The following is a 27098-nucleotide window of genomic DNA, read 5'->3' as shown; positions in this document are numbered from 1 at the left end:
GAAGGTTAGAAATTTATGTTAATAAAGGAAGGAGTAGAAAGCAAGGAGCAATGGTAAGCAAAGAAATTAGCAAGCATGAATAAATCTAATCAAGCATTAATTGTCAAAAAAACTAACAATAATTACTAATCTAGGGATAAAAAAATTAGGGGCAAGTAAAATATGAAAAAGTGATAGCTAATGAATTTCTACATGCTGGAAATCCTTTAAAGTGCTCACTCTATATTAATTAGTTTTATTCTCATAACAAATCTATGGAATAGCTACTAATAATATCCTCACGTACAGGTGGAGAAACCAGGCCAAAATATACTAAACAACTTGCTAAGAAATCACAGCTGGTAAATAGAAGCCCCAGGATTTGAACCTAGGGAGTCTATACCCTTCGGTACCCTGTACCGTCACTATGAGCTGGTAACATAGAAGAGATGTCCGAGAAAATTACCAAAAAATGTAGGTAAAACAATATGTAATAAGGAGAAGAGTGACTGGAGTTGAAGTTTTTAAATTTTCTTATACCACTTTGGGAGAGATTAGAGATCCTGATTAAAGTTAGACTTTACTAAGATAAACAGGCAAAACAAACCAGGTGTCATGTGTTGCTGGCAGAAAGTTGTGTGATATGATTTGGTAATAGAAAATTTGGTAATAGAAGATAGGCCTACCATATGACCCAACGCTTCAGTTCCTAAGTACCTATGAGAAACTGTTACACATATGCCCCAGGAGATATGTACATATATATTCCTGGAAACGGTGTATGTAATAAAACAGGGTATGTCCCTGTTAATTTCTATTGTTTCTGCATAATTAGTCACAGTGTTCCTTTTCAACTCCCAAAAGTATCCCAATGTAGATGATAAATTATTTGGTCATTCTAAGAATAAATAGTAACAGTAACAGCTAGTACTAATTGATTATCAGTTTTCCAGGGGCTACTGTAAGAGTTTTGACTCAGCTACGATGAGGTATCACCTCACACTTGTTAGAATGGCTCTCCTCAAAAAGACAAGAGGTAACAAAAGCTGGCTAAGATGTGGAGAAAAGGGAACCCTTGTGCACTGTTGGTAGAACTTAAATTGGTACAGCCACTTCGGAAAACAGTATAAAGGTTCCTCAAAAAATTAAAAATAGAATTCCCAGATGATCCAGCACTTCCACTTCTGGGTATTTATCTGAAGGAAGCAAAATCACTGTCCCAAAGAGATATCTGTACCCCCATGTTCACTGCAGCATTATTTACAATAGCCAAGATATGCAAACAACCCAAGTGGCCATTGGCGAATGAATGGATAAAGAAATTATGGTATAATGGCAAGTAGAGTTTTGGTGGTAAACACGATGTAGTCTACACAAAAGTCAAAATATAATGATGTACATACACCAGGCACAGACCTAGCACTCCTGGTCAAGCAATGCCGTGGTGGCATCCCACATGAAATAGTGGAAGATTGGCACAGATGTTAGCTCAGGGCCGATCTTCCTCACAAAAAAAGTACAAACTTTCAGTTATAAGATAAATAAGTTCAGAGGATGTAATGTACAACATGGTGACTACAGTTAACAATACTGTATTGCATATTTGAAAGTTGCTCCTAGGTGCCCATCAAGGGACGAATGGATAAAGATGATGTGATATATATACACAATGGAATACTTCTCATCCATAAAAAACAATGAAATCTGGACACAATATGGAGGGAACTTGAGGGTATTATCCTAAGCAAAATAAGTCAGAGGGAGAAAGTCAAATACCATATGATGTCACTCATAAATAGAAGATTAAAACAACAAACAAAGACATAGAGACAGAGATTGGAGTGGTGGTTACCAGAAGGGAGGGCAAAAGGGGTGATTAGGCAAATGTGTGTGGTGATGGATTATAACTAGTCTTTGGGTGGTGAACATGATGTAATCTACATTGAAATTGAAATATAATGGTGTACATCTGAAGTTTATATAACGTCATAAACCAATGTTACTGCAATAAAAAAACAAAAATAAATAAAAAATAAAGTTTTTCAGAGACGCGATGTAAAAAATGAAAAAAGAAAGTTGCTAAGAGAGTTCTCATGACACAAAAAAATTGTAACTATATGAGGTGATGAATGATAACTAACTTCGTTGTGGTCATCATTTTGCAATATATACATATATCAAATCATTACATTGTACACCTTAAACTAATATAATGTTATATGTCAACCATATCTCAATAAAACTGAGGAAAAAAATGTTGACCCAGTTAATCCTCACTTTTTATGCCCAACGACTCATGAATTAGATACCATTTTTAATCTCATTTCACACACGAGGAAACTGAGGCATTTAGAGGTTGAGACACCTGCCCTAGGTCACGGAGCTAACAAGTTTGGGAGCCTCAATTTAAGCCCAGAAGTGGTCTCCTAAGACCGTACTCCTGAGCGCTCCTTACACTGCTTTTCAACTATGAGGTGTGTACAAAGCAATGTCCCTCAACTGCAGGAGGTGCGTGACTATTATTCCCCCCTTTACAGATAAGAACACCGAGAAAGAGAGAGAGAAATTTCATAGCTGTTCTGAGGTCATAAACTCAGGCAGTTGTGGCCTCAACATCTGTGTTTTTAACCCCCATTCTTACTCCTCCCTGAAACATTTCAGAACTTACAAATCCTGAAATATCTCAGGAGCCCTTGGAGACTGGAATTTTCAGGAGGTTGCACACACATCAGACATCAGCAGACCCTTCTTTTTCACTCTTATGATGAGTATTTAAATATCACAATAGACACCTTGCCCTTCTGTAAGACAGCACACAGTTGTGCATTTTTCACAGTTGTGTGTCAGATAGTTCAATGAGAAAACTCTGATGCTCCGTGTTATAAGATGTGGGTTAGGGCTGGCCCGGTGTAAGTCTGGTTAAGTCTACACATTCCGCTTCGGCGGCCTGGGGTTCACCGGTTCGGATCCCAGGTGCAGACATGACACTGCTTGGCAAACCATGCTGTGGTAGGCGTCCCACATATAAAGTAGAGGAAGATGGGCACAGATGTTAGCTCAGGGCCAGTCTTCCTCAGCAAAAAGAGGAGGATTGGCAGCAGATGTTAGCTTAGGGCTAATCTTCCTCAAAAAAAAAAAAAAAGATGTGGGTTAAATTTGGACCTTAGGCAAGTAATTTTTTTGGTGCCTTTGTCTTTTCATGTGTGAAAACAGAGGCAAAGCTAGGGAAATGATACAGTCGCTATAGGAGAGTCTCAAAGCCTGTGGATATCCTGTGGAGTTTGCCTCTAAGAATCCTAGGTTTGTCGATTAATTTATCAGTACTTCAACCCAGGAACCTGGGAGCAATAGCAAGAGGGATTAAGATGGTCTCTCTTCTAATAAGCACCCTCTTCTACAGTCACACCTGGAAGCTGCTGTAGGCTGAACACAGCAGTGGCCATCAACTGTAATATGTGATCCATTAAATTTACAAGCTAGAAATGCAAAATATCCACACATTCCTCCAGATTTTCTTCGCCTAACAACACCTTATCTTCTGCATGTTGTGAGACTAGTCATGTTCTGACAATTAGGCTAAGGTGGTTTAACCCAAAAAGCTGTTTAAGATCTTTTCTGTAATGCTCACTCATTATTCCCTACAGGGAAGAACGACAAACCAATTGCAGCGTGTATAAAAAAACAAGGAGGCGGGCTGTGTGGACACGTAGAAACACACACATGTACGTGCATGCGCACATACACACACCATATACTGCACATTTAAAATCATCTAAATGATGTATCATCTGACGTATATTAGTGTGCCATATTGCATTAGATTTGAAGAAAATTAAATGAATAATTTAATTTGTGTTACATAGAAGAATTTATATGAAAGCCCAAATAGAAATATTTATTTTATTTAATGCTGACATTTACACCAAAAACAAAGAAAGTCAGCATGTGGTCCCCGCACATGTGGTGAGTGAGGACAGGCTTCACAGTTGCAATGCCCAGCCCACCCACCTCCACAGCCTTCCCCAAAACAGCTTTGTAAGGCAGCTTCTTTTTTAAATCATCAGTTTGATTTTGATTTGAAAAACACCCTCTTGTCACTTGTATCCAGCTCCAGAAATGACAGTATCAATTTAACTTTATAAGAAACAGCTCACTTTTGGAAAGCAAACCAAGCAATGAAGGAACATGAAGACCAGAAAAGAGAGAAGAAAAATCAAAGAGGAAGCTTTCTCTGTGCTTTAGGTTTATTTCCCATCATAGTTAAATCATTGTCCTATTTATTTTTTAATTCATTAAATTTAAAAATTACCAGATTAAAGGTAGAATATAGTCTGATTGCAAAAGAAAGAAGAAAGTAAAGAAAAAACATGATTGGTGTAAGTTCTAAAGTGTTCAGAAATTTGAATGGATCCAACTTCCTAGCACACATAATCCTACAACAGGTTTTTTCGAAGATTGGCCCTGAGCTGACATCTGTTGCACGTCTTCCTCTTTTTCCTCCCCAGAGCCCCAGTGCATAATATATGGCCTGGTTGTAAGTCCTTCCAGTTCCTCTGTGTAGGACCCCGCCTCCCCGGGGCTTGACAAGGACATACTAGTGCTCCTGTTTTACGAAACGAAAGGTAAAAGTGAAGAAGAGGACGAAGAGGACGAAGAGGAGGAAGAGGGGGAGGAAGGAAACTAGGTGGTTACATCTCTGTTTGCAAGATAGACTGCTTGTACTGTTCAATCGGAGCCAGCATACTAGAATTTGAACGACACAAATTATACCTTGGCATGGTTTAGTAAAAGATACTTGGAAAGTTCAATTGGATTCAATTTTACCACCTACTGGTTGTGTGAATATGGAAAAACAATGTCTGATTCTTAGTTTATAATCACTGGAAGGGGGGTAATAATACAATCTACGTCACTGAGATGTTATTTAATCAGTAAGTGTTGAATGAGATGATATTACGAAGGTGCTTTTATAAACCGGATATTCTGAAGGTACTTGTTTGTGGCCATTGTTATGTTATGGTTTGTTGTGAAAATAAACCCTGGCTTAAAAAAGGAAAGAGTTCAATTGATTTATTAGTAAACCTTTGTTTTTAATCACTCATTGAGATAATTCTTGGGCTGCTTGATAAAAACAGAAATTATTTAAATTCTTGATGTCACTATTTGTGTTTGTTTCACGTATCTCTTTTCTTTTTTCTTTCATGCCATTAGGGAGAACAGATACACTGACTCCAGGGCTCTCAACCCCAGCCTGGACACTAGTTTAGTGACCGCTTTGTGTGTGGGCATCATTTGGAATTAGGCACAATGCCTTTCTAGGTTTCACAAATAAGCTGTATAATTCTAAAAATGGAATATTTCTTTAGAAGTAATACACGTACGTTGGTTAGGAAAATACCAGGTATGTATTAAGCCGTTTCAACATATACAACAGAGTTCCAACACCATTAATAGGCTGTCTTTAATAATCAGCCAATTCCTCCTCACACATGGCATTAGCATACTCACCAGCTTTTCTGCAGATTCCTCTACGTGACCTGTCTTTAGGCTCTAAGTTTCACGCTTCTCTTTCACTTACAGAGTAAGGAGCTCTTTATGTCCTTCAGGAACTGAGCCATTTTGATGGAAAGGGCTGACTTCCTGCTAGTGTCCCCAGAAAGACATTCTCCTCAGGAAATCAGGTTTCCGTCCCAGTTAGTCCATCTAACACTCAGCTTAATACAAATAGAAGCCAGTAAACCTCTGCCCTTTTAAATCCACAGCAGGACCCCAGCACTTGCTCACAAACAGCTCACTTGGCTGCCCACAGCATCACTATTGCTTATCTGCTCCACAAAGAAACAGAACATTCTATGCTTTTCTTTTTTGTGGTACTTACTGTTTCACAATGGGCATTTTCTTCTTCTCAAAAATGTTGAACTTCTTTCAATAAGGCAAATAAGTATGAGTTCCGGGAAACATTTTTTAAAAATTGTTTCTCTTTAAAATACAGTCTCTATTCTCAAACTGCTCATTGTCTGAGCAAGAAAATAAAGAGTAAAAATCATTACAATAAAATAGAGCAATAGATATGTGCACAAGGTGGAATTATAGCTCTGGGTTATTGTTGCTGGTATTTCATTTTGTTTTGTTTTGTTTTTGATTTGGGGAGGGTAGTGAGAAATCTTCTCAATAGATGTAATTTTTAAACTTCGATTTGAAATGTGAATAAGGATTTTCTACATAGAGAAAGGAATTTCAAGAAAATTTCTATTCATGCTTCCAATCAATTCTCCCAAATTGAAGACTATGAGAACATAAGAGACCCACTGAGAACTCCCACACAGTAGATGAAAAGATTTCATGTCAACTCACATCACCACAATGTCTCAGGAAACTGGCAACAAAGAGAAGACACCGATGGATCTGGAGAAAAACAGATCACGTAAAAGGAATGGAAATGAAAATGACACCCAACTTCTGGAGTGTTTTAGGAATCTAGAAAAGTATTTGAGGGAAACCATTTCCAACTTAGTATTCTATACCTAGCCACAATATCAGTCAAATGTGGTGACAGAATTAAGATATTTTGGATATATAAGATGTGAAAAAGGCTAACCATTTTGAACTATTTCCTGGGAAACTGTTTTACAACTGTAAAACCACTTCACTGAATAAAGAAAAGTAAAGCAAGAGAGGTGAAGATGCAGGATCAAGGGAGGAAGGGAGTCAGCACAGAAGAGAGGGAAAGGAATCCCAGTGATAACCATCAAGGCAGATCCCAGGCAAACAGATGTGCAGGAGGCCTGGAGAAGAACCAGTATTATTGGTTCAAGGAGTCAGAAAGCTCTGAGAGGGATGCCTCTGAGGAAAAGGAAATGAGATACAGAGATGTTTGGACATACTGAAAAGAGATTGAGGTTTCTAACAAAGTGTCTGTGGATGAACTTGTGATGAACATTCAGAAAACTAAGCAAATAAAAACTGAGATTATTTAACTTCATGAAAACAAAATGACTCAGCTGTAAGTAATATGTACATGGCCATAACAGTGCAAGAACGTGGAAAGCTGACCAAAGCCAGGTTACCATTAACTGTGCTGGAAGCGGGCGGGGGGATCTGCACTGGAGTGCAAGGGATGCAGAACCAATTCTCAGTGAAAACATTATATGTACATATGAAAATTCTTAAAAAAGGAAGGATAGGAATATATTTAGAAATATTCAGGAAAACATAGAAAGAAATAGTAAAAAAAAAAATAATGCATTATTCCTCTGGAGTAGAAACAAGAAGTAGGAAAGGAAAGACAGAAGACTCATGGATTTTAGTAATAAGACGTGTAGAATGATTTAACTTTGAAAACTACCTACATGGACAAGTTTTATAACACTAAAATTAAATTTTAAAATCAGCTAGTTCTGGAGTCATACAGAGAACGAAGTGGTCAGGGAAGTGGCGATCAAGCAGTGAAGAGCTTATATGTGTGCCGGTCTACGGCATTTGCAATTTACTTGGTGAGTGTTGGTGAGCTATTGAATGCTTTTAAATTGGGGAGAGTCATGATGGTACTTGGATTTGGGAAAGAGCAGTCAGGTAGTGAGATGGCGAGGGACAAAACAAAGAGCAAGGAAGTCAGTGATGGACCAAGTGGAAGCAAATTAGGACAAACGTGCGATAGGTAAAGAGTTACAATGTTACTAAACCAGGAACTCTTACAGATAACTGGGGAAAATGGGTGAAGAGGATCAAAAGCTATAGACTTCCTACAATAAGACAAGTAAGCCCTGGGGATGTAATGCACAGCATGGCGACCACAGTTAACAGTGCCATATTATAGGTTTGAAAGCTGCCAAGAGAGTAGATCTTAAAAGTTCTCGTCACAAGAAAAAAAATTCTAACCATGTGAGGAGATAGATGTTAACTAAACTTACTGTGGTCATCATTTCACGATATATATATATACATATTTCAAATCATTATGTTATATATTTTAAATTAGTACAATGTTATATGTCAATTATATCTCAGCAAAACTGGGAGAAAAACCAAACCAATAGAAACACTGGCAAAAGATATGAAGAGAAAATGCACAAGATAAGAAATCAATTGGTCAAGAAATACAAAAATATATTAAAAGGTATTCAACTCACCAGTAATCCCAAATACGCAAATCAAACAATCCCACTTTTGACAACAATCAGCGTAACACCAACCACCACAAAACAGACGTACCACCTGGCGTTTGTGAAGGTAAGGTCGATAGACACTCTCAGAGAGTTGCAGAAAGTGTAAATTGCTACCATCTTTATGAAAAATAAGCAAACTATTTAAATGAAGAGATTTGGGTGCAGAGTAGATTCCTCTGTTGATCCTGTTTCTGCCCTTCCAGGACTGAATTTTGCACACGGTTTTGGCACAGCAGTGCAGCAAAATTACCCAATTCCCTAAGATCTTTCCCCACAGCTCCCTTTGGCTACCTGACTCACCTTCTACTGCTCGAATTCCACATTTCAGCATATGCGCTGATGAGCATTGCTTGTGAGATCTCTGTTCCCGGTTGAACTCCTTGTGTGCAGAGGAAGGAGGTTGCCTAATACAAACCTGACCACCTCTCCTTCAGCCTGGCCTGGGGGTTGCGAGAATTTACCAGCAAGGCACTGAGGACCGTGGTTGCCCGAAGGACCACTGAGAGATCGCGTATTGCACACTGTGTAGCGGTCAGGAGGGCAGACTCGGGGGCAAAGGTTTCTACCACTTACTAGCTGGGTGACCTTGGGCAATTCTTAACTTCTCTGGCCTGTTTCCTCAACTGTAAAATGGGAATAATAATAGGCATCTACGTGATAATGTTGTTGAGAGAACAACTGACACGTTATAGGTGCTTTCTGTCATTTTCACTGTAAATAATGTAAGAGAAAAATGGTATTAGTCTGACATATGGCCTAGGAAAAGGAGAAGGGAGAGCTTGTAGAAAAGAAAGCTTCGATGGGAACTTGACCCTCCCTGTTTTCCTTCATTTTAAGAGTAGTTTTAAAGCATTCGGATAAAAAAGAAGAGTTGTTTAGCTTGATTCCTAATATTTATACATATATTTAGAACATTCTCAAAGGCGTATTCATTTCTGAGAACTCAGACACATGATAATTCCCTCAGGAGCTGAGACTTTGCATGTCTATATTCTCAGTAACCCACTGTGACCTCTCTTGCAGTATTTTAGTTTTCAAGACCTTCAGCCTAGCTTTTATCATGTTGCTTTTGTGATATTCAGACTATGTGTTAATGTTGTTCTTTAATCATCATAAGCCCTAAATCATGCTCAGCCTTCAGAAAATGGTTAGTCATATGGAGACTTTTAGCGGGTTCCCCTACATCAGGGACCAGAGGCAGGGTTTGATCCTAATGGGCCCCATCTCTGTGGATTCCTTCCAATATTTCCTTCATTTTTGGAGTTAGAACAGGCTGCAATCCACCTTCAGCCCCTGGAACTCTTGAATAATTTCTTTTGACTCCGCTGCCCCCTAACTTTCCCAGTAAAAACAATAAAACTTTGTCAAGTCCAAAGTTCATTCTCCAAAGCCTGCCGCTGCCCCTGCCTCAAGGCCTTAGGACCCAAGTGTTCCTCCTTTCGTGGGAGTGCTAACTTAAAGGAGGAAAGGCATCTATGGAGATTATCTTAGAGTAATAGATTTCAAAATTATTATGGACAGTTTAAAATTGTGTTAAGATTGTGGAGCCCTTTTAACATTTGACTTCAGGACTAGAAGTGTTGAATCTCATTGGAGGAAACTTGAATAACATTAATTAAAAACAACTGCTCGGGGCTGGCCCCGTGGCTTAGTGGTTAAGTTTGGCACACTCTGCTTCAGTGGCCTGGGTTCCGTTCCTGGACCTGTACCACTCATTGGAGGCCGTGCTGGGGCAGCAACCCACATACAAAACAGAGGAAAGACGCACAGATGCGAGCTCAGGGTGAACCTTCCTCAAGCAAAAAGAGGAAGATTGGCAACAGATGTTAGGTCAGGGCAAATCTTCTTCAGCAGAAATAAGTAAATAAATAAAAATACAGATTTCAGAGCAAGTTTTTAAAAAAAACGCAACTGATAACCCAATATTCTTTATAGCACACTGGAGGGATGGTATATTAATTCAGGTATTTTTTGTGTGCCTCAAGTTATACAAACCCAATCCAGGCTACAAAGATGTTATCTACAAGGGCAGAGAGCCTACCAGGCCTCTGGAATGAACAGGATTCCTTTAACCTCTCCTTCTTTCTGCCAGTTTGTTTTATTTCCCTTTCTCAGACTTGCTAGCTCTCATTTTCCTAGCCAGCCCATCATCCCAAACAGCTGTCATGTTTGTAGACATCGTGGAAAATATGGCCACCAAGGACAGATCCAATACCGAATACCAGAGAAGGGTCACTGATGCCACCCACCCCCTCGCTTGTGTCAAAGAGAGAAGAGCTCCTAGGTAAGCAGGCGTGGTCACAGCCAAGGTCTGTGTGGCGTTAGCATCGCGGCTCAGGGCAGCTCCTTTAGCTGAGTGAATGGGGCAGCACTCCGGAAGGAATAGCTGAGAAGGCAACCAACAGGAAGGCTGCCCTACTTTCTTTGAAAGAGCTAAGAGCCATTGGGGAAATCATTTCTCCTCTGTAGCGTACAGTTCTTGGGTTGGCTGCCCTCCTCCACTGATCGATAGAGTAAAAAAAATCAGACAAATTCTACATAAAAGAAAACCTTTTATTTTTAGGAGGAAAAAATAACCCCCAAATATAAAATACTTCCTATATTGACTTTTAAATTGCTACTAGGAAAAAAATAAAGCTTTATTAAATAAATAAAATGATTAAAAAACAGAAAGATTTCTGAAAGCCAGGCTAAAATGGCAGACTGAGAACATGTATTGGAAAATGCACTCTCTCAAAATTTCATTTAATTGATGGTAAAGGCATATAAGATAAGAGGAATCCATAACCTCAGTAGGTTTGGAGTGGAGAAGCTATCCGTGGACCAAATATATTGATGGCTCTGTGCACAGTGAAAAGCAGAAGGGATTACAGGGTGGATAAACCACGCGAGGCAGATGAAGCCACAGGTCAAAAGGTGAAGAGGAACAGCTGTCAGCAGTTGGAGAAACCGTTCTTTCTAGAGAAACAGAGAGCAGCCTGAAGCTAAGAATTGGCAGGCCCAGAGAGTCAGAAATAACTATAAAGAAGCAATTAAAGGAAGTAATTAAAAACTGTCCACATCACTGCAACTTGGCTCCTCCGAGCAGACCCCCATTCCCATGTGACTGCTGACTGACAGGTCTTGCAGGTTCAGTGAGCAGAAAGCAGAGAACTGTTTTCTGAAGAAACTGAATCAATTGCTTGAGAATAGCAAAAGTTCCATGTGCGGGATTTTGTGCCCAGATTAAAATCATCCTTATTTTCTCTGGGGGATCCTGTGGGTAGATTGAGTGCTTGCTTCTTATCTATATATCTTCAAATAAAATCTGCTCATTGCCAGTAATACAAGACACACACACACACACACTGAGCTTGCAGCCTGCCCTCCTAAATAAGGAAAATGTTTCATGGTTTGATAAGGAAGTAAATCTACAGAGCAGCAGAAGAAACTTATTCTGGCAACTTAAGTCAATCAACATTGTGTTTTATTCATAAAGATGAATGGAAACCCAATCATCATGAGAAAATTGGGAAAAATCATTAGTACAAAGAATAGTGTCAAGAAAAACAAGCCGAATAACTGATCCTGGAGAAAACACAGATAATAAGGAAATAGTGTATATGTATACATCTCTTCAGTTCCATTTGATAATACATGCACATCAAAAGAATAGAATGAATGCCAAGAAAAAGAAACAGAGAATATTTAAGAGTGAATACTTATAAATTAAGAATATTATTGTTGAGATTGAAAGTTCAGTAAAAAGTCAGGCTGACAAAATTAAAGAAACCTCCTAGAATATATGGTAAAAAGACTAAGAGATGGAAAATACAGGAGATCCAATTCCTGAAGAATACAAGTTTCAGAAAGAAAGAACAGAGAAAATGGAGGAAAGGAAATTATGTAAGAATTCAAAACTCCCAGATCAGAAAAAGATAAGAGGGCCAGCCCTGGTGACCTAGTGGTTAAGTTTGGCACACTCCACTTCAGTGGCCCAGGTTCAGTTCCCAGGCACAGACCTATACCACTCGTCTGTCGGTGGCCATGCTGTGGTGGTGGCTCACGTATAAAAAGAGGAAGATTGGCAGTGGATATTAGCTCAGGGCAAATCTTCCTCAGCAAGAAAAAAGGTAAGAGACTTCCTATTTAAAGGTGTCACCAAGTGCCAAGTAGGATGAATTTTAAAAGACCTATACCTAGACATGTAATAATGAAATTCTATAGTATCTAGGATGAAGATAAAATTCTAAAAGCTTCCAGAAAGAAAAACAAGATGTCCTACCAAGTCATGAGTTTTAGTGTAGCAGATTTTCTGGTCCCCCCTGCATCACAGCCCCTTGGCCTGGGTCTGATTGAGTTGTATCTGTAGAGGATTTTCCATGTGAACTGGGACTCTCCACACAGAGACAGCCTCCCAACTCAAGTGCACACTGTGTGTCTTTTCTCTTTCTGTCTCTAAGCCTTCTCCAACTCTATAGGTGTTCAATCTGCTCACACACAAGCATACTCCAGAGTGCAAGAGAGTTAACACGCCCAGGACCAACCTCACCAGCTGGTGAATGAATGATTTAGCTCCCTGTCTTTCCAGTGGATAAGTGTGGGTGGCATTATATGTGTTTCTCAAAACATCATTGAGTCCTAGCAGAGTCAATCTCCTCTATACCACAGCAGTGACCTCTTTAATGCACCTTAACATTATCTTTTCCTTCTTCCTTGTCTCACTACTCTCCTCCCTCAATCCTTTTTCCTGGAATCTCATTGCAAACAAATGGTCTGCATTCAAGTCCTTTGCTCAGACTTTAGCTTGTGGAAACAAACTAAAATTTTGGTGCTCACATGCCTGGTGACAATGATAAATGAGTAGTTGCAGCAACCACAGCCTGACAAGAGTAAGATAAGTTTTACAACAAAGAAGAACTAAAATCTAAACATTCGTGGCATTGGCTTTGGGCCTAGGCAATGGGAACAAGCTGGAAGGATCTGCAGGTAACTGTTAGTGAAACCTGAAAGGACCTCGAGGAGGCTGTTGGTGATGACTTGAAGACAGTGAGGAAAATGTTATTAGAAGCCAAAGAAAAGGGGCACTCGTTATGTAGTTATGTAGAAAATTTGGCAACATTGTCACCTGTGTTCATGAGGAATCTAGAAAGAGTACCCAATGGAATTGTGGGTGCCTGGGGAGATTTGAAGGCAAAATTTCAAGACTCAACTGGTTTCTTTTAGCTGCCTATCATAAATATAAGAAGAGAGAAATAAAATAAAGGAGACATTCTTTAGAGGTTTTTTTTGACATAATTTAAACAAAACACAAAGGGTCAGTCTTTGTAGGATCAAAAATAAGACTGTTTTTCATCTCTAGTCTCTCTAGAAAAAGATTCTTATAGCATGAATTTCTTCAAAGCAAAGATCAAATCATGCAGGAATATAAGTTAAACCTCAGAGAGAGCTAAGGCGACAACGGAAAGACAATTTCAGATAGACAAACGACCTTGTAGACCCTCTCTGTTAAACACAAAGTCTTCTAATAGTTAAGGACATTGTTCTATAGGGGACCAAACGTAGAGAAGGACCTTCCCAAAGAGATTTATGGGTATGGCTGTTGCCTAAAGCAAGACTTCTCAACCTTGGCACTATGGACATTTTGGGCCAGATAATTCTTTGTTGCATGAAGGATGAGGCAGCTGTTGTGTTGTCCTGTGCATTACAGAATGTTTACCAGCATCCTTGGCCTCTACTCAGTAGATGCCAGTAGTGTTCCCCCTTGCATTCTTTTTTATTTTTTCTGGGAAAGATTGGCCCTGAGCTAACATCTGTTGCCAGTCTTCCTCTTTTTTTTTCCTCTCCAAAGCCCCAGTACATAGTTGTATATTCTAGTTGTAAATCCTTCTAGTTCTTCTATGTGAGCCACCACCACAGCATGGCTACTGACAGACATGTGGTGTGGTTCCATGACCAGGAACTGAACTTTGGCTGCTGAAGCAGTGACAGCACCGAATTTTAACCACTAGGGCATCGGGGCTGGCTTCCTCCTTGCATTCTTGACAATCAAAATTGTTTTCAGATCTTTTAACCTCGCCTGAGAGAAGGGGATCATCTCCATTTCAGAACAAATGGTCTAAGGCAGTGGATTATAATTTGATACATGGGAACTCCACAAAGATTTTTAAAGAGTGATGTCAACTTGGATTGAAAGGGAGAGAAAGCGACAAAATGAAATGAAAATCTGTCTTTGGACATCTAAACAGGAAGCAGCCTAAGGAAACTACTTAGTGCAAACACAAGTTATTTCTATGAAAAGGACAATCCTCCCATCAAGAGTGGGGTATAATTATGCCTGCCCTCCTTAAATCTGGGTAGGCTCTGTGATTCCTTTGATTAGTAAACTGTAATGCAAGTTACACTCTGCCAGCTTCCAGGTCACGGCTTTAAGAAACTGGTAGCTTCTACTTCTTGTTTCTGAAACGCTTATTTTGGAAATTCAGCTGCAATATATGATGAGATGCCTAAGACACATTGAAAGGTGATACACAGGTACTCCAAGAAACAGCCCCAGCTGAACACCTAGATAACAGTCACCAAGTGCTAGCCACTCTGTGACTCTCTGTGTGAGCACTCTCAGACATCCAGGTCAGTTGAGCCAGATGACTCCAGAGCCAGCCTCTATCTGACTGAAACCATAGGAGAGATCCCAAGCAAGAATCACCCATTTGAGCCTAGTCAACACAGAAAACCATAAGAGATAATAATGCAATGTTATTTTAAACCACCAAATTTTGCAGTGGCTTGTTATCCAGCAGTAGGTAATCTGTAATCAAGAAAGAAGTCTGGCTAATCCCACTGACCTTCCAGAGATTAAGTTTCTGTTTTTATCACCAGGCAAACACCTTAGACCAGCTCAAGTGCTGGGCAAAGATGAGAAAAATCTAGAATGAGTCTTAGAGAAGAGAGATAATGAATATCCATCATGCTCTTGGAAGCAGTGGCAGCACCGGGGACTGTAGTTTGTTTCACTAAGACTCCAGTACTAAATCTTATAAAGACTCCAGTTAGTCATCACCTTGAAGTATCAGAAACACAGTGAACTTTGTGCAGGACGTTAGGAGATCTATACAGTACAAGGAGTAGACCAGACACCTCCGGCACACTGAGTCGTATCCCATCAATCCACATGTGATTTCATTCTCAGCTGCAGTAGACAGCTCCATGTGGGCTCAAACTTATCTAATGCTGACAGCATCCCATATCAAGTGTGCACCCTTTTGTATTTTGCCTCAGAACTTCCTCCAACATTGTAAGAACTTGGAAGTGCTGACACAACAAATGGCAGTAGTAAGGGAAGATTTAATGCACCCAGAGAGAAACAAACAATGAGGACTGTTAGTGTACTTATTAATACTCTAGCCTCCTGTCCTCCAGGTGGAAAAATCATGCCTCTGACAAGTACCTGCCTCCCAAGCTTCAGTAGTCCTCATCAATGAGATACATATTATATAATTATAACTTTATTTTACCATTTGAACTAAATATTTGGTACCTTCTTTAGAATCTATAGTTGGAGAGTGGATTTGTGGTGGTGGGTAGGGGAAGGAGGGAGGGTGGGGAACTGGTGGGGAAGAAAAAGGAAGCACTGTTCAAGAGCAGGTAACATTAATTCTATAAAACTTAACAATACGGATTTGTGCCCAAAACACAGTATCTTGAGACCACTGCAAATCTTCTGCCAGTAGTCATTGTGTTGTCTTTGGTGACAACTTTTCATCAAATGAATAGCTTCACTAGAGGGCTACTTTACTCATTTCCATACCCAATACAAAAATTCTGGCAGCCTTGAAAGTGTAATTGAACAATCATGGAAAGAAACTCAAGCTTCCCAAATCTACTAAGAGAGAAAACTGCACAGTTGGCGGGGTCTTCTAACCACGATAATCTCTTATTATCTCATGACAATGAGTGGACCACTGGTCTAAACATCAGAGGTAGATTGCCTGAACTCCATAAAACAGAGAATAAATAAAAAAACTAACTTTTGGGAAGTAGAGACCCAAATTTTTGTATTATGTTTTTATTCTCCTTGAGGAGGAAGCTGAGTTAGCTACATTGGTTCAATCTATTTAATTTCCAGCTGTTTTCAAGCTTGTTTCAATTTGCTTTCAAATGTTCATCAATGAGGAAATGTTTCACATACAGTACTCAGTGCAGACTCATAATGAAAAAAATTTCAGAGTTCCAGGGTTAACTGTATTTTTCCTAACGTCATTTTAGCAGGCCATGCTCCAAGCTTTTGTCAACAATCTGAGACAATGAATTGCTCTAAAATCTGAAAATGGGAAACCCATCACAGCATTTCAAAAACAGGTCACAGTAGGTTTTTAGAATGTGTTTGTTTTTGTTTAAAATTGCCGTGTGAATGATTATGATTAAAGCCAATGACTCCTAGCTAGAGAACAAGAGAGACCCACATAAAGGAAAAGATGTATTATGGACTGGCAGTTGACTTAAATTACTTTTAACTTGCTTAAATACATACAAACATCCACCAGTATAAATCTCTCATGTGCCTAATTCTCTCCCAACCATAAAACCAAGCATTTATAGCAAATAGTAAAAAATTTAAGAAAATAAAAATTCAGAGTAACAGCATTAAATTAATGTTATGGATGATATTTTGCTGAAGCTAAATTAAAACTCACGATAAAAATATGGTGCCGACTGCTGTGGTGTATGTTAGTTGAATTTCAGCAACCTAGCGGTGCTGAGGGCCGAATCCTCTTGCCATATTTCTCTATTTAAACCTTCCTGTCTCCTCTGTTCCTTTATGATATCATTTGATCTTCACTCCATACAAACACTGCATTTACATTGTAAGTCAGCCTCTATTTTCCTTTCCTCAGTCAACTACAACTAGTACAATGCTCTTTCCTAATATCAGATACCAATTTTGATGTAGCCTAATCAATTAAAGTCTGCATCGATAAAAATGTTTTCAATAGAAATTTATCACTATAAATTTGTTTGTTAACTGTTAAAAAGTCAAACATGAAAATAGTATCAGATAAGGAATGAGTTTATCATTTTGATATTAAAATCCAATGGTAGATATGCTTACAACAAACATTTCAACACAGATAGAAATCATTTTAACATTAGTAAATGCTAAGATAATTGCAGATGTGCTTTGTCCATTCAAAGCTGAATGCTATCAGTTGTGATAACCACTTATTTTGAATAGAATGAGAAAACTAATACTAAATTAACAACTAAAATCATTTGAAAACAGTTTTAATTTGATCCTAGGTTAATCCAGAATATTCTTAAATTGACTTAAAAAACTAACAATGAAATAAAAACATAAATTTTAATGTTTCCAGTATTATAGGGTGTGTGGATCATCTAACATTTCCTGACCATACATATATGGCATTTGGTCTGAGAAATGCTAGATTAAATAAAGCAAATTTTAGGAGCTATCCGTGAGGATAGAATCTTAAGAGCCTGAAGTCCATGAATTACTTGGAATCATGTGCCAACAGTTGGAAAAAATGCCTCCACAGATGTGAGGATCTCACTGACTCTGATTTATTTTTTTCATCAATTTATTTCCAATTGTACTAAACCAGAGATAAATATGAATTCACTGATACACAAATTCTGCAAAATTAATTAAACTCCTCCAGTAATAGCAACTTTAAACATCCATATGGATATATGTCTTGGTACTTGAGACATTATCTTTAGAAATGAAAAAGACCAGAGTTTCTCTAATCCTGATAGATAATTTTACGTTGTATAAAAAGTATAATTTATATTATGTATTTAACACAGTATATCAGCTCCAATTGAGTTTTGAGTGTAATTTAGAACTCTAATTCTAACTTTATAGCTCTGTCTATGTCTGAAAAGAACTTTCCCACAAATGCAGAGTACACAGGATGGAATTTAGTGCAGCTATGTTTAAACATACCCTGGAAGGGAGCTGAGCACTGTGCTTGACTGTGGTTAGGAGACAGCCTCAGAAAAGAAACTTCAAAACCAATATAAGTATAATATAATGGAATAAGCATGTGTCAAGTACACAGGACTTGGATTTTAGAAGAATATTTACAAGTTCTCGTTACCGAACCTGAAGTGAGTTCGCTCACCCATTGTGCAGCAAGCCAATCTCTGACAGCAGGGGTAGTGGAAGAAAGTAGGAATTTTATTTTTGCACAGTGCTGAGTAACGAGAGAGGGCAGCTAATGCTGAAATCCCAAACTCCCCGAAAAGCTAAAAGGAAGGGTTTTTATTTGGGGTTTTAGGTAGGGGAGGGGGAGCATATGGCCTTGCTGGTCCGAGCTTTCCCACCAGCCTGTCTTTGGCCTTGAGACACTTGCAGAGAGGAGGAAGCCTGTGACCTTGCTGGTCAGCAGCTTTCCCACCAGCCTGTATCTCTTTGCAGGGAGGAGATGATCCAGGTGCTTGTCCTTGATGGCGTCTGTCTCCATGGAGGATAGTGGAATCTGGAGCCAGGAAGCCAGAGAGTAAGCAGGGAATGAGTGTTTTGGTTTTAACCCCATATATGCTGGGTTTAAGGTGGGGAAACTGATATCAGGGTCGGTATCATTCTGTTCCCACCACTCACTGGTTACATTAATTCTGTAAAGTATATGTAATATAAGGCATCATTTTTATACTCAATTGCAAAACTTAACTTTGATCAGTACTCTTCAGGAGATAAAAATGGTGATATCACAATGTTATTCATAAGTTTCCAGTTTAATAAACTAGAGCAGGTGTTTTTCAGTAAAGACATCATCCCATCATCATCAGTACTGACTTCCCTCTGATTCCTTATCATATACAACAATAGCCCTTGTACATTCTTGAAAAGAAAGATTAGTTTGCACTCAGAATATTTATCTGCCTCCAGATATCAACATAATAAACACTTGTTGAACATCTGTTTTAACCATTGTGATTAAGTAATGACAGTGATATAAAGATGTTGAATGGACCTAATTATCAGGGAACTTTCAGTTTAACAGGAAAAATGATACACACAAACGTCTACCTAACCAGGCAGCATCTGATAAACAAAGTGCTATGGAAGAAAAGAAAGGAGAGAGAATTTCCAAATTGGGGAATCTTGGTAGAGTCCTTGTAAGATGTGGCATTGAGCTTATACTGTGACAAAAGCCACTTTTAACTTGTGAAGATGTATGAACATTGTAACATACATATTCAGGAGAAAGAAATCATAAGACCAAAAGAAATTAAGAAAGATTTGATATTTACAGAACAGTAAATCATTTCACATGGCATGATTTTGAGGTTCTTCAAAAGTGTTTTGTAGGAAATATGGTTGAAAAATAGGCTAGTGACAAATTATGGAAGGATTTGAAAGTTAACTTAAGGAATTTTTATCTCATATATAATATTATGTGTATATTACTATATTATATGCAATAATTTTTATATATTAACACATTAGTACATATTTTACACATATATTACATTATATGTTTTCTAAGAGAGGAAGATCATGACTAGACATAGAAGTGAGGAATAGAAAGACCAACAAGAAACATTTTAGGGTCTGAGTTGTCACAGGACTAAGAATGGTAGAAAAGAAAAAATAGACAAAAACAATACATAGCCAGAATCTCTACAACTCCTGATTGATGGAATGTAGGACACAGAGGGAGAAATGTATCACATAATTCTGAAGTTTGGATCTTGGCAACTTAGGAAATGGTGGTCGTGTACAAAGAGAGCCTAACAAAAGAGGACAGAATGGAAAACAGAAGTTAGGGGGAAATGATGGCCAAGTGAGCACTGAGAAGAGGCTGTTAAATGTGGTATTTATGAGAGTATTGGGAAAATTTACAGAACTGATGTGAGGGTAAGAATTCAGAATGTGAAGAGTTTAGATGGAAAAGAGACTCCCATTTCAAGGGTAGTTTATATTAGACAACCTCAAAAATCTTCCTCATAAAAAAAGAAATATAGTTAATAAATTTTAACAATTCTTTTAAATTCATACTTGACCCTGCCAGAAAATAATGGAAATTCCAAAAGCCAAAAAAAGAAAAATACATCAAACACTGTGTTGTAAGTGGGCACTTAACCTGTGGCTACCACTGGTAATTTATCATTCTGTCTCACTTATTGCCTTGCATTCTAATAGCCACTCAGAGGAGAAAACATTGTGTCTTGAACCCATAAAGAGAATATTCCTAATTTAGACTTTAGCATAGAACACAAAAAACTATATTCTCAGTAGATAAGTTGACTTAAAAAAAAAGGATGATAACAAGGAAATATATTTGGGTCAATCTTCACTCTAAATGAGGACTAAAAAGTCTTTCCTTGGAATGATAACCAAGGGCCTGATTCTATGTTAGTTTGGGTTTGAATTTACACTATCCATATGATCCAGGAAAGCCAAGCTGAGAAATTTAATTAAAATGGCTCAGTTTTTAGCACCCTATGAGTGCATGGAAAAAGAAAATGAAATCCACTTCTAAGGAACTTAGATGGTATAAGGTCATCATAGATAATGGCAAGCACTTCAAACATTTGCTCACAATCCACAGTTTCAAACACGTGAAGAAACTAACCACCACGAGCAAGCAAAAACAGCCATGATAGTTTTAGGAATAAACAACTTCAAATATTTAAATTATCAGAATAAAAAAGTATTATCCTTAAGATGATGAGAGAAATAAAAGATAATTGAAAACATGAATTATAATAATATCCTATAAAAAAAAGAACAGGCATATTTGGAATAGGAACCAAAGAGCACTTTAGAAACTAAATATAATGTATTTCATTGCAATTATAAAACACAAAGTGTAGGATAAAGAGTAGATTGGACATAGGAAAAGAAAGAATTAGTTAACTGAATGAAAGAATGATCTAATGAAATTTCCTAAAATACAGGTACAGATAGACAAAGTTATGAAAAGTATTAGAGACAGTTTAAAAGCATTGAATGATCAAGTCTAAAAAGCACCAAATTACAGCATTAGAATGAGAAAGAGAACATGAAGGAGAAGCAATGTTTGAAGCTAACAGTTTTCCAGGATTAACTGGACACTTGGATTATCAAATTAACACACAATTTGTTCACGCTGAACTGAATAAAAGCAATCCATACCTCAGCCAATCAAGCTGAAACTACAGACCACCTACACTCAGAGACAATCTTAAAAACACCTAGACGAGAAAAGCAGAATACTTCAAAAAACAGTAATTAGCATAACTATAAAATATTCACTATAATAATGGAAGCCTGAAGACAGTGGGCTTATATTTTTAAATTATGCAAGAGTTAACCCCTGAAAAAATCAGATTATTATACTTTTTTTATATTCTTGACTATATAAGTAAAATCAAATAAAAGGAAAAATCAAAGCATTTTTATAGATAAGTTAGATCATTTGCCACCAACAAATATCATTCAGGAACTTCTAAAAATGTACCTTAGGTGGCAGGAAAATGAAATAAGAAGGAAAGTCACAAAGATACAGTAGAACTAGGAGTAAATGTAAATCTAAATTGACTATTTGAAGAATGGTAATATCTAATTTGTGAATTAAAAAAGATAAAACCAGAAATACTAAATAACTTTGGAAGATGATAACTGAAGTTGAAGTTTTCTTAAGTCTTTGGACTGTTGTGGAAGTTGCACATGTTTATTATATATATTTTTTTTGAAGGGGAAGATTCGCCCTAAGCTAATAGCTATCCCAATCTTCCTCCTTTTTCCTCCATCCCACCACAAAGTCCCAGTGGATAGTTGTGTAGAGTTGTAAGTTCTTCTAGTTCTACGTGAGCTGCCACCACAGCATGGCTACTGACAGACAAGTTGTGCATCCCAGAACCAAACCCAGGCCACCCAAGTGGAGCACATAGGACTTTAACAGCCAGGCCATCAGGGCGGGCTTGTATATTATAATTTTGAGTAAACTTTATTAGCCTATAGATCCTAAAATAGAAGATTAAAAAGGATAAAAATATTTGAATCCAATAAAACGGAGAAAAAATAGAAGAAAAGCAAATGTTATTTGCTTAGAAAGCACTAAAAATATAACAGAAAAAGTACAAATATGAGTTATTATAAGTGAATTCAAATATATTTTCCGTTAAAAACAGAGATTTTCAGACTGGGTTTTAGAACTGTTACAAGAGACACTCCTAAAACACGCGAATCCACTGAGCCTAGAGGAAAAGCACGGGAAAGTATACATCAAACAGACACTAAGGACAAAGCCAAAAGAGCTGGGGTAGCGATGCTGCTATACATTTAAAGAAAAAATACTAATAGTGGAAAACTTATTTACTAAATACTGATATGTGACTTGCCTTATTAAAGTGACAATTCTAAATTTATGTACACCTATAGAATAGCTTCAAAACACAAAAGCAAAAGTCCAGAGGTATAAGGAAAAACGGACAAATTCACCATCATAGCAGGAGGTTTTTTGTTTTCTTTTTTGAACATTGGCACCTGAGCTGACATCTGTCTCCAATCTCCTTCCCCGTTCCCTTCCCCTTTTCTCCTTCTCGTGCTCCCCAAAGCCCCCCAGTACGTAGTTGTGCATTCTGGTTGTGAATGTCTCTGGTTGTGCTATGTGGGACGCTGCCTCAGCATGGCATGATGAGTGGTGCCACGTCCACGTCCAGGATCTGAACCGGCAAAAATCTGGCCACCCAAGCGGAGCGTGTGAACTTAACCACTCGGCCACAGGGCCGGCCCCCGGATCTTTTAATATACTTCTTTCAGGTCTATTGATAAATAAATTAGTATCAAATCTGGTAAGGATATAATCTATTTTTTAAAAGATGAATTAACTTGATCTAATAGAGAAATATATAAAAGTATATCCAATCACCTGAAATATTTACAGAATGCATCATGTGAACAAACTAAAAATGTTTTCAAAGAATCCATAATCGTACAGTACGCTACAGACAAAAATCAATTACAAAAACACAACTAAAAATACCCACCAAAACATGTGGGAACATAAACTGCAAAGATAAAAAGCAGAAGAAATTATTTTAAAAAGGAAAAATACAAAGAAATGAATTACAACGAAAATAATACAAAAATGGGATATAACTGAACTATACTTATGGAGGAATTTATAGCCTTAAATTATAAATATAATTCAGAAAGTCAAAAAAATGCAGAAAGTAAACACAAAGTAAGAAGAAAGAAATATGAGCAGAATTAATGAAATGAAAGAAACAATATGTAATAAAGATTCAAAGATTTTCAATAGCTTAAGACTTTGTTCTTCAAAAAGACTAGTATAACAGAGAAAGCATTGGCAACACTTATCAAGAAAAATAGAAAAGTGATGGCCAGCCCAGTGGTGTAGTAGTTAAGTTCACATGCTCTGCTTCAGCGGCCTGGGGTTCACAGGTTTGGATCCCGGGCGCAGCCTTAGCACCACTCATCAAGCCACACTGTGGCAGTGTCCCACATAAAGTAGAGGAAGATTGGCACAGCTGTTAGCTCAGTGACAATCTTCCTCAAGCAAAAAGTGGTAGATTGATAACAGATGTTAGCTCAGTGACGATCTTCCTCACAAAAAAAAAATAAATGGCAGAAATAACCATCTGACATTTTAAAAGAGGAACATATGTAAAGAGGTCCAGAGATTTAAAAATTAGTAGACTATTATATGAACTTTTGGACAGAGAGTTTAAACAAAATGGAGAATTTGCTAGACAATTATAATTTATTAAAAGTGATTCAGAAATAAATTTTTTAAATTCACATCTAAAAATCTCATTAAGACCAAAATAATTTTATAAGTGATTTGTACAAGACATGTAAGAAATACATAATTATAATTTTAGACAATGGATCAGTTTACTAGTTTATGGTATAGTTACAAAGAATCCTGAACATCTCAGTGAACTGAAACAAGGACAGGCTCATTTCTCATGTAAGCCATATGTTTAGCCACGATGCTAATGCACAAGGAATGCATCCATGAGGAGAGAGCACAAATCAAATGATAAAGGCAAGGACGTAATCAATATTCTCATAAAAAAGGGCAGTCATCCAAGCCACCAAAGTGAATTCTCCCGTGGAAGAGAAATGGTTGCACCACCTACAACATATTTTGTATGGTAAGAAAATTCAAATTAAAAAATTAACCAACACAAGGTGAAATTTTAGCCCAATATTTTTCATGAAGATAAATATAGACATTCTGGATAAAATATTATCAAGTCAACTCATTAAGCACAGAAAGGCAGGATGTTTCACATTAGAAGACATATTAAGGTAATTAGTAAAATAATAGATAGCAAAAATGTATCTTGATAAGTACAGAAGACAACTTAGGGAAAAATCCATCATTCATTTATAATTAAAACTCTAGAAAATCTATTAAAGAAATTGAATCAATAATTAATAACCTTCCAAAATAGAAAGTACCAGGTCCGGATGGTTCATTGGTGAATTCTACTAAACATTTAAGGAATAACATACAACAATTCTCTACAATGCCTTTTAGAGGATGGAAACAGAGGGAATACTTCCTAACTCATTCTATGAGGCCAGCATCACCTTAATACCAAAGCCAGACAAAGACACCACAAGAAAAGAAAACTACAGATCAATACCTCTCATGAACATAGACGCAAAAATCCTCAGTGAAATATCAGCAAATCAAATCCAAAACAGTATAAAAACAATCATACACTACAATCAGGTGGATTTCTCTCAGGTATGCAAGATTGGCTCAACATGAGAAAATCAGTTCATGTAATCCATCACACAAACAGACTAAAAATGAAATCAAATGATTGTATCAATAGAAGCAGAAAAAGCATTTGACAAAATTCAACACCTATTTATGACAAAAACTCTTAGTAAACAAAGAATAGAGGGGAACTTCCTTAATGTGATAAAGGATATCTACCAAAAACATCTATGATGCTAAAGTTTAAAACTTTTTAAGAGACATGAAGTATTAAGAGACAATTCACAGGAAGAGAGAACATATTTGCAAAACACAGCAAATTAAAACAAAAAACAAAGCCAAAATACAACAGGACACCAGTTGCTTAAACACCTTGCGCTCATGCAACAAGAAGTTTGAAGGTAGGAGGGTTTGCACTCGACTCAAAGACACCGACAGGGTCCACAATCTTCCCATCTTTATTCTCAGTATCATTAGCACACATGTCCTCAAGCTGTTGCCTCATGGTTTCAACACAGCTGTGCCATCGCAGTTCTCACATCAGTTTGGAAGAAAAAGACAGACCAAAGGCAGAGAGCAGACTGCTTTCAGCTTCAGAGGCTTTGCTTTTTTTTTCTTCTGAATGGGGTGCCCTTTTCTCGGATTTCCACCGATATCTCATTTATGAGAACTGTATCAAATGGCTACCTGCACTGCAACGGCAATCGGAAACAGTCTTTTCAGCCAGGCTCTTGCAGCCACAGACAAAATTAGGATTATGAGTAACAAAGACAAAGAATATATGGATACTGAGTAAGCATACCTACCACATTTATTCGCCAGGATATATGAAGGACCCATACAAATCAATTAAAAAAAATATGAATCCAATGTAAAATCTCAAAACATACAAACAGGCAGTTGACAGAAGAGGAAAATCAACTAGTAAATATTAAATATGAACAGATGTTCAATCTCAGTAGGAAAGAGGGAAGTGCAAATGAAAACTAACTTTAGATATTATTTCACAGTTCTGAAAATACTGTTGTGGCAAGAATAATAAATGAGAATTTTTATATTCCACCAATAACAGCAACTACTTTTAGAGTAATTAGCAATATCTAGCAATTCTGAAGAGTTTATATCTACTATTCAGAAAGCATACTTATATACACCAGATAAATGATCACACATATTCCTAAGGAGATATTTCAAAAAGTAGCAACATTTATTAACAACTTGAATTCTATCAAAAGAACAGGTAAATGAATTTCAACATAACTGTATATTAAAATGTTAGACAACAGTGAATATGAACTCATGGAACTGAATATTCAATATGGATAAATCACAGATATGTTGGGCAAAGACCTACATACTCAATGATTCCATTTATACAGAGATGAAAACATGCAAAATGAGACTACATACTAGATAGGGCTACATATTTAGCAAAAACATAAAGAAATAGGGGCCAGCCCCATGGCATAGTAGTTAAGTTCAGTGTACTCTGCTTCAGCGGCCCAGATTTATGGGTTTGGATCCCAGACGCAGACCTACACCACTTGTCATCCATGCTGTGGCAGTGACCCACATATATAGTGGAGGAAGACTGGCACAGATGTTAGCTCACAGCTAATCTTCCTGAAGCAAAAAAATATATGTATATATGTGTATATATATATTTGTATAAAGAAATGGATGAGATTGATAAACATTAAAATTGAATTAGGGGCCAGTCCGTGGCCGAGTGGTTAGGTTTGCACACTCTGCTTCGGAGGCCCGGGGTTTCGCTGGTTCAGATCCTGGTCGCAGACATGGCACTGCTCGTCAGGCCATGCTGAGGTGGCGTCCCACAGAGCACAACCAGAGGCCTCGCAACTAGAATATACAACTATATACTGGGGAGGGCTTTAGAGAGAAGGAAAAAGAAAAAGAACATTGGCAACAGTTGTTAGCTCAGGTGCCAATCTTTAAAATAAAAAAAAAATATTGAATTAATAGTTTCCTTTGCCAGGAAGTAAAAGTGATTCAATTATTTTATTTCTTAAATAGATAGTGGGAACATGCATGTTTCATATATATATCCTTTATATAATTCTACATGTCTGAAATATTTCATAACAACTTGAATAGAAATTTGGTATTATAATTTTTTATATGAAGTTTAGAGTGAAATGGAAAGTGAGAATGACAGCTATGGAATAATGAAAACGGGATTACTTGGCCTCAAAACCAGTTTCAATGTCCCCTCTCCTTCTGCCTCTGAAATCTTGGTAACGTTTTT

This window comes from Equus przewalskii, chromosome 18, assembly GCF_037783145.1.
Source record: "Equus przewalskii isolate Varuska chromosome 18, EquPr2, whole genome shotgun sequence".
Classification (NCBI taxonomy): domain Eukaryota; kingdom Metazoa; phylum Chordata; class Mammalia; order Perissodactyla; family Equidae; genus Equus; species Equus przewalskii.
Note: the sequence above shows the minus strand (reverse complement) of the source record.